Genomic DNA, 9,038 nt, shown 5'->3' with positions numbered 1-9,038 from the left:
TCCCAGAAATACAAACTGTATTTTATTCATAGAAGTAGCTTTATAGATGTTAATGGGGCTACTTACATGAATAAGACAAGTGTTTGAATAATTTTTCAGGAATCCTTGCCTAGATATTAATGTATAATATGAGCTATTAAGTAATTAATGTGCACTTGTGAATGGTGAAATGCTCCTGCAGTTTTTTAAGATGGTCTCATAAATTTGCTAACACTAATCATGCAGTAATGCAACTAATACACTTAGTTGTCTTCAGGTTTGGGCTGTGGTCTTCAATATAGTGGTAATTTAATAAAATTTTATTTTCGCTTGTGACAGTTTAATGTTTAAACCAATCAGTGTTTAAAGAGTATTCTTAAAAGTGCCTATTTCGTAGTGCTTGCTGGGAGAAAGAAAGCCCAGTGGAAGGAAAACACATCTATAGAAGCAGCTTAGTGAGACCTTCCATAAATATTCAAGTGTGCAGTTCTCAGCTGCTGGTTTGATTGCTAAAGGTCTAATGTGAAATCTATGAAGTGCTCATTGGTGGAAACAGACCCAGAACTGTTGCAGGTCCTTCATATTATACTACAGATTCACCCAGTGGACAGTATATGCTAACATGCCAGTGTGAACATGACACTTTATCCAAAATCAGTGCTCAGCTTGACTCTGTGCCTTACACTAGTTTGCTTGTCTGATCTGGATTTCTCTGAAATAAAAAATAAACAGTAAGATTGAGCCAAATCCAGAAATATTCCTTGACTGGGCCTGAATTAGGAGGACCTGAGAACAAGAGGCTTATGTACATTCAAATTCCTGTTTGATTTATTTTCGGACATATTTAATTAATCCCTGGGATCTATGGAAGCTCTACTGCCAGTTTCACTGTATAGCCCTCTATACTCCTCCTCTTGCTGCCTGGAGGAGTGGCACCAATGAGCTGATTGCTAGTTTTCTGCAGTGACATTCCCATACTATTAGGGACATGAAAGAGGATCTTAAAACTGTACCTAGCTTGAAGATGGTTTGATCTTCAGAAAACGAGTATACATAGTTTGTTCCCATCAGGCATTTCTAATATCCATTTCTCCATAAGAATTCCATGGTTCCACTGTGTGAGGGGGACAGCCTGCCTCACCATGGTCTGCACTAAGTGCTGCAGGGGAATCTCTGCTCCAGTGCCTGGAACACCTCCTGCCCTCCTTCTTCACTGACCTTGGTGTCTGCAGGGCTGTTTCACACAGATTCTCACTTCTCTCTCTGGCTGCCACTGCTGTTGCATCAGTTTGGGGTGGTTTTCCCCCTTTTTAATGGTGTTATCCCACAACTGTCACTGATGGATCGGCCTTGGCCAGTGGTGGGTCCTTTTTGGAGCCAGCTGGCATTGGCTCCATTGAAAACAGGGGAAGCTTTCAGTGGCATCTCACAGAAGCCACCCATGTAGCTCCCCCTGCTACCAAACCGTTGCCACACAAACCCAGTACAATTATGTTTTAAATGTGTTGCAAGGTACCAGGTGTGCACTAAGTCCATATATGAAAATGTAAGACAACAGTTTAGCAAAATATTTGAACCCAAAATGACAAAATACATAAGAGAAGTTTTGGAGCTTGTCACTGACATAGACTTATCCACATCTGGGCTCTCAACAGGGTACACCAGGAATTTCTTTAGGAGTTACTCATATAAAAACAATGAATTGCAGTATTTTTAAATAGACCACATTATATAATGCCATATATTTCCAATGTCTTAAACGTGTTACAGACCGTTGCCATTGTTACAGATTTCTCACACAGCTCAAAACAAGACTAAAGTTAATGAAAATATTTAGTGTTGAAAGTGCAAACAGAAATGACAAATTTTGATTTGATCTACACAAGCATAAATGCAAAATGACCCTGCTATCATTAGAGGAATTCTGCTATATTTACGGTAGCGTAAGATAAGAAACTGGCCCAGTGTAGGCACTTTAGCAATAAAATGCATCCATTTCTGGGGTAAAAATATAGTGCAATAACAGATACAAGGAAACTAGCAGGGAATCTGTCTGGCAGGGCCACGAATCGCCCTGGGAGAACCTGCTGTCTAGGCTGGCTTTCACACCTGTTTTTGTAAAGAATTGTAAAAGCTCAAATATGAGTGTCACCTAAATTGCCAAAGCAGGAAGGAACAAAATTTATAGCTGTCCAAGCTGTTCTCTATATTGTTTAAACCACTGACATCAATGGTGTGTAGAATCTATAGAAAAAAATATGTGCCTTTTTAGCGTACATGTGAAAATTAGTTCTTTTTGCTTATAATTTGTTTAAAATGGAGTTAGTGGCAATCTTTCTTGGTATTCATTTTTGGTGAAGACTTTGTGCACTTTCATCCTGTATAAAATTTTTAGGAGACAAGTTAAAACCTTAGAAAAATTGCTATCATAGCGATAGGATAAAGACTTGTTATGTAGTAGGCGCTTGATTTTTTATTTGACATCACTGCTGGTCCCAGCCTGTGCTAGGAATCTTGAAGTCTTATGCACATGGAGAACTGTAATCTTATGGAAAAATGAAAACATTTTTTTCATTGAGATCAGAGTCAGATTCTGATTTTAAAATCCTGAAAAATATCCACCTTGCCCTTACTACTATGGATTTAATTTTAAATTACTGTCTTACTGTCTTTCTACAGAGATAAATGAAAGTACTGGTAGGAACAGGAGTACAGTAGTCTGGCTGGCAGTCCAGTATTGTTCCGGTAGGTGCAACCATCCAGAGCAGACACTTCCAGGATTGATGACAAACTTCAGTCGTTCAATATGGCTGGCAATACCAGTCCATCTTTAGTGAAGGGCACTATTAATAGCCAGGTAAAAGCATTTGTGTATTAGAAGATTCCAGTTATGGTTGTATTGTGTCAGGAAGATGTCAGTGTTCTATCTCGTCCTGCTACTAATGATTGCTAATATACTACTTACAGGATAATAGATGAGAAGGGATGGATTACAAAATTCTAAATCAAAGTTTTTGTGATACATTTATAAGCTTCTGTGGCTTGTTAAATCATCAAAACCCTCAGATTGATTTTTACTTTAACAATCAATCCTCCCTACGTTTTTTAACATGCAGTCAAGAGTTAAATTTTGTAACTATAAATATTGAGAGGAGTATTATGACACTAGCAGGAAGATTTATTGCATTCTGATGGAGAGCTGAAAGGATGTATATACTATACCACTGATGCAAAGGTTGATTAGTCAGAAAGAGTTTGTTTTACACAGAGGAAACTCATCTATATGTTCATCACCTGATGTGCAGCAGGAATTCATCTGCACAAATGTTTATACTCACAGATGGTCTGATATCAGCCCACACATAGGCTAATGTTTGAGTTTGTATTGAGAATGCTTACAACATTATCTAGGCTGAAGCTATGGCAGTACACAGGTAGCTGTCACATCTAAGGCTGTACAGCTCCTCAAACATTCATTTACTGCTTCTGATAAGCAGTAAGTGACCCTCAGATTCAGGCTTTCTATTCACACATTTACTGAAAAGGTGAGATTCCAAATGAGGAAGCCTTTTAAGGGAAAAGAGAGCAATTAAGTCTCTGAGTGTAATCAACAACTAGCTTTTAGGTTTACAGGCAACTTTTCTATTTGAATGCCAGCCAGTAAGTACATAAAAATTTGACAGCTGAGCTTTTGACAGAAGCTCTGTAACTGAGACATATGTAGACCAGGAACAAGACTAAATCTACCAGACACATTTTGCGCAATTAATACAGCTTCCAAAAATACCATGTTTTTATTAGGTACATCTCAGTTTACTATGAAAACTGGTCTGTGCAATATTCAGAAAGCGCAGCACTATGCACAGTAAACTATACCAGTCCACTGAACTTTGGCTGAGGAAGGAGATTTTGAAAAGTTGGAGCCTGCAGATCATTAGTAGGGAGGTTCTTTGATAGCTCGTACAAGCATCCCATGTAGTTCTACATGATGTTTCCATCACTGGTGCTACCTAAGCCATGCAGAATCTTGCACTTAGGTGGAATTTCTTCAGTGCATCTGTATGCAGTTGGTAAAGCGCAGCAGCAATCTGAATTGAAGTACATGTCAGGTTTGATGCATTGACTGCAGAAGTATGGCCTGTTCCAATAATGCTGTGAATGTCCATGCTAAAACACTCTGCTTTAGCTAACATAGTTTACTTCTCAAGTGGAACAGGCAAATAACATATATATGTCCAGTTTATATGTGCTGAGCTAACTATTTGCAGCTGTCTGCACATATCTTTCATCTGAAACCGTTTTGATTAGAAAAAAAAACTTGTATTATGTTAACAGAACACTTATTAAAAGGATTAAAAATAGGCTAATGACAGATACCAAAATATATTTGTGTATAGGGAGAGATTAATTTGGTAGATTTATTTCCAATGGAGCTCCCCAGGGATCGAGGCTTGTTTTGATACAATACTTTTGCCAAAAACCACTGAAAAGCATTAATCGATAAAGTCTGTAGATGAGATGAACATTAGTGAGTTAGTAACAGTAAAGAAAAAGCACAATGGTTAAATGGATCTCAGTGATCTCAGACATGGCCACAGGTTAATTATTATGTTATTAACAATTGCATGTTAGTATCACTATAGATACTATACGGTAGAGTCTTCCTATAATATAGCAAGATATGCTATACCTAGAAGTTAAGAACCTAAGCAGTAATTCTGTCATAGAAGAATGTAGTACCTTATGAATATTCAGCTCCATATGAGCTGTCAATGATGTAGCTAAAATAGGCAAGGGGTTCCTTGGCTGTGTGAGAAGAAAAGAACAGGCAGCAGTAAAGAAGTACAAACAATATTGTCAAGATCACTAATAAGATTGTGCTGTGTTCTGGAGACTGCCTTTCAAGAGGTAGATGTGGAAGTGAGTTCAAATGCAAGCCATGAAAATTATGCAGGTGCTAGAAAACAAGCCTTATTCTTCTAAGGAAACAAAACCCCACCAAAACTCAAGGAGTTCTACTTACAGAGCTTCTTAAAGATAAAGTGAAGAAGCACACGGCTACCCTTCCATGGAAAAAACTGCAATAATTGGGCTTTTCTGTCCTGCTGACAAAGCATAACAAGATCGAATGGCTGAAAGCTGTGAGAGTAATTAGATGTGGGAACTGCTTGCCAAGTGAGGATTTGGACTCACTATTACTTAGATTTTTAAAGAAGGGAGGTGAGATCTTCTTTAAAATAAAAAAAAAAACAAACAATTCAACTTCAATAAGAAATTCTGATACCTGCATGTTTTGTTTATAGGGACAGGAATGTGGGAATAGCAGTGAAAATGCATTGCTGAAGGTTTCCCATTATCTTTTCTTTCCTTGGAGTTTGTAAATCTGAGTTCCCCTTTTTGCGGACTGTAGCAAGAATGGAAATGCTTGCATTGCTCTCTCTGAAATGCTTTTATATTGTTTTGTGACACAGCCAGCTCTGCATTAAGACAATAGTTATAAAGAGCTCTCAAGCTTTAGAGCTTCAGCCAGTCAAGAAGGAATTTCCCCAGATGTCCAATTAAGTATATAGATCCGAGAATTTTGTTTGCAGCTTCCTCTAAAGGAGGGACCGACCATAACTAGACATGAGACACCAGATAATGAGAGCGAGTGTTCTGAGCTGTGCAGAGAAACCTTCTAGATACGGCTCACTTTCTTACTCATGTGCTTGTGTTATTGTGACTGCTGTCTGGGAGGGAATACACCTGCAACCCAGATGAGGTAGGCCCTCAATAGTGGAGGCTAGAGTTCATTTGCTGAGATCACTTGGGCACGTCTCACCTCATCAGTTTCCTGCCTGTGTTGAAGTTTTGCCTTTTGGACTCTTATTAGTGCCCCTCTACCTTCTGCCTCAGCAAGTAATTTAGTACTCCAATGGGGTTAAATATTTTGGTTTAACTAGAAATTTTGGGAATCATTGTGGGCCATCTGAATGAAACTTAATGGTTTCTGATTAATAGATGGCCAGCTGGAAGCATCTAATAATTCTTTCTGACTTTGAACTATAAAATTTTGAAATATACAATTTAATGGCTTTAATTTAGGGCTCTTTGCTTAACAGGATTAGAGTTGTGATTCCATTTTCTCCTTAGGTTGTCTTTAAAGACACTCTTAGAACTCTGGTGATTATTATTGTCCCACTAAATACCTCTGAAAAATCCTGCGTCCTTCTGCTGAAACTGTCAGCACTGTTTATACTTGGTGAGAAGTGTCAGTAAAAGATGTCAAAGCTTCTGCTAGTCAGAGTGAGCTGCAGATTGTGCTTGAGCAAGCTGGGAGGAAGGGGTGTTGGTACACCCACAGTACAGCAACGTAATACCCTGTGCCAAGGAAAAATTCCTTTGGTCATTGTGTGTCAACAGTATGTGAAGGGCTCCAGAGTAGCTTCATCACATTCTCTAGTTTATTAGGGAAGGAGTTCAAAAGTGCGCATTTGGAGCATGAAGACTGAATGAAGACTGTACTGCTTAATAAGAGCCTCATGGCAGCACTGGTTCCTAACATACGTGTGATATATGCTAGTATGCTCCATTTACTTTATTACTTTGTAGAGAGGTTTACAGTTTGACCAGTATTAGTGATGAACCTGGAACTACAATGCACTGAGTTTCTTTAGCAGATGCAACAAATGACATAGTCACATTCAGCTTTGCTCAGAATCCCAAAGGTGTTTTAGTGCAGACAAAGCGTAGTTGGGGTGACTGCTGAACCATTCAGTCTGCTGAAGTATAGGGTCCAGCAGCAGTCAAACACAGTTGACATTTGAAGTTCCCTTGCCCTTTGTGTCCTTTTAACTTTGCGTTATGCACAAGACTTCACGAGAGACAAGGGTAATCCTCTGTGACAGATTTTAAAAACAGATGCTCTCTTCTTTTGTTGACACAAAGATGGAGGAAAAGAGTGAACGTTGTGTGCAGTACGGTTTCTGTGTTTATTAGTGGAAGAAACACTATGAAATTCAGGCATTTTTTGCTAAGCTATTAGCCTTAGGTATGAAATTGGCCAGCTGTTATAAACTGGTCCCCTGTTTCTCTATAACATACCAATCTGATTTAATACTAAAAACACAGTTTAGGGGCAAACAGTTCATTCTGCCCAACATTCTGAAACTCATATTCAGATGCTTTTGGTGAATATATACAGTAATATATTCTGTCTGCACTACAGTTTGTAGATTGAATATGATCTTCCTATATACATGGGAACAAGGCTATTTGTGCAGAACAGTGTTATCTATTTTCTTTTTCTCAGCCAAAAATGTGCTAACCATTTATTATAAGCAGAAATGTGATTGCATTTGCTAGACAGGAGAAGAATAAAAAATACTGTAAATTTTGTTTTAATTACACACAAAGTCAGGTATGTTTAAAATCTGTGAATACATCGTGAGTTGTTAATAAATTAGTGAAAGTGCAAATTGGTTTTGCAAAGGATTTTCAGGGAGGAAAAGAGCTACATTTGTCATGATTCCTATAAAGTAATGTGACCAATGGTAGTGCTAACATCCTTGTCAAGAAAGATCTCCTGTTCACTTGTAACCCCAAAATCTGAGCCCCACAGTCACCTAAGACCTGAGGCCCAGATTGAGTTGTACTGAGGAAACTCCTAGCAATTAATGTGAATTGAAGGTACTACATTGGACGGTCTTTCTTGCTTGAGCAGCTATTAAATTAACTCTCATGCATTTCTGGGTTTGATTTTTGTTTTGGTAAGGGTGTCTGAATTCTTATTCATATTAAAAATCAAACACGTAGGAAGAATAATGGGCTGCTTTGGGTAAGGCATTTTATCACTGACATTTTCTGAGATTAGAACAGGCTTTTCACACACACACACACACAAAAAAGTCCAGAAAGTGAAAAAAACACTGTTTGGATTATTTTTGTTGTTCTCTGCCTCCAGTATCACTGCAATAAACTACAGCTATAATGCACATGTTTCATTCTGTACACATACATGCTTTACAGAAAAGCATTAAGACTTGGTCAGCAAACAAGAGAGGCTTTTCTGAAATGCTGCTTCTTTTCCACTGCTTCCTTGTGTTCTGTTGTTAAAATACTTCGCAGCTTCCTCACTGTGTAATGAAGTTTTTTGGGTTTTGTTTAAATTGACGTACTGAGGGAAAAAAGATGTAAAAAGGGATCAACTAGAAATCAAGAGAGTGACTTGGCTAGCTGAATGACATTTAGGGTTAACTCAAAATTCTATGTTCCATTCTGTTTTGGCCAACAGGCATGAAAATTTGCTTGTGCTTTTACCTGGACTTTGCCTTCTCTCATCTTATGTTTTTAGCTCCAGACTCACATTAAGGAGTGCACTGTTTTCTAGCTGTTGTACTTTTGTTTAGGCCAAGAGCTTCATCTGGATCTTTCTGCATTTTGCCCCAGGCATTTGTCCCACTTTCCTTTGACAGAAGAATAGAAAGCCACATTTGTAGTATTCCTAAATTAATTATACTTTTCCAGGCTTAAAATACTGTGACAGATCAACAAAACAGTAGCAGAAAACTAATTCCTTCAGAAAATATGAAAAAAGGAAGTTGTGTAAGATGGTGTAATTAATCTTGCAATAAAAATAATTGTTTACAGTTAAAATTAATGTAACATGCATTCCTCAGCAGATAATAAATTATGGGTTTTCTCATTAGCATTTGAATTGATTTCCTCTAATTTTGGAGGAACACATGAGCATGTGACTAGATTAAGTTTAATTGGACTACAGCTGGTGCTGATTGTGTGTGGATAGGGTGGGGGTTTCTGACTGATTTGGTATCTTCCTGCATTGTGTTTCATTGTCTGTTTCTTCCTGTTCAGCTTTTTCTGTTCAGATTATAAGGCACTGTGAGAAATATTAGAGAATTAAAATGGAGAAGAACCCTTTGATTTGTGAATACAGGAAAACTGTAGGTGAAGTATTTATAGAAGGTCTGAGGTGTCAGCTAGCAAGCAGGCTGAAAGTGAGGCAAACATCATACTTTAGAACTAAACTGCTATGCAGCATAACATGCAGTTGATACAAA

This window comes from Pezoporus wallicus, unplaced genomic scaffold (assembly GCF_028554395.1).
Source record: "Pezoporus wallicus isolate ANWC-B61680 ecotype Strahan unplaced genomic scaffold, APGP_CSIRO_Pwel_v1 contig_1181, whole genome shotgun sequence".
Lineage (NCBI taxonomy): Eukaryota > Metazoa > Chordata > Aves > Psittaciformes > Psittacidae > Pezoporus > Pezoporus wallicus.
This window is presented reverse-complemented; position numbering follows the sequence as displayed.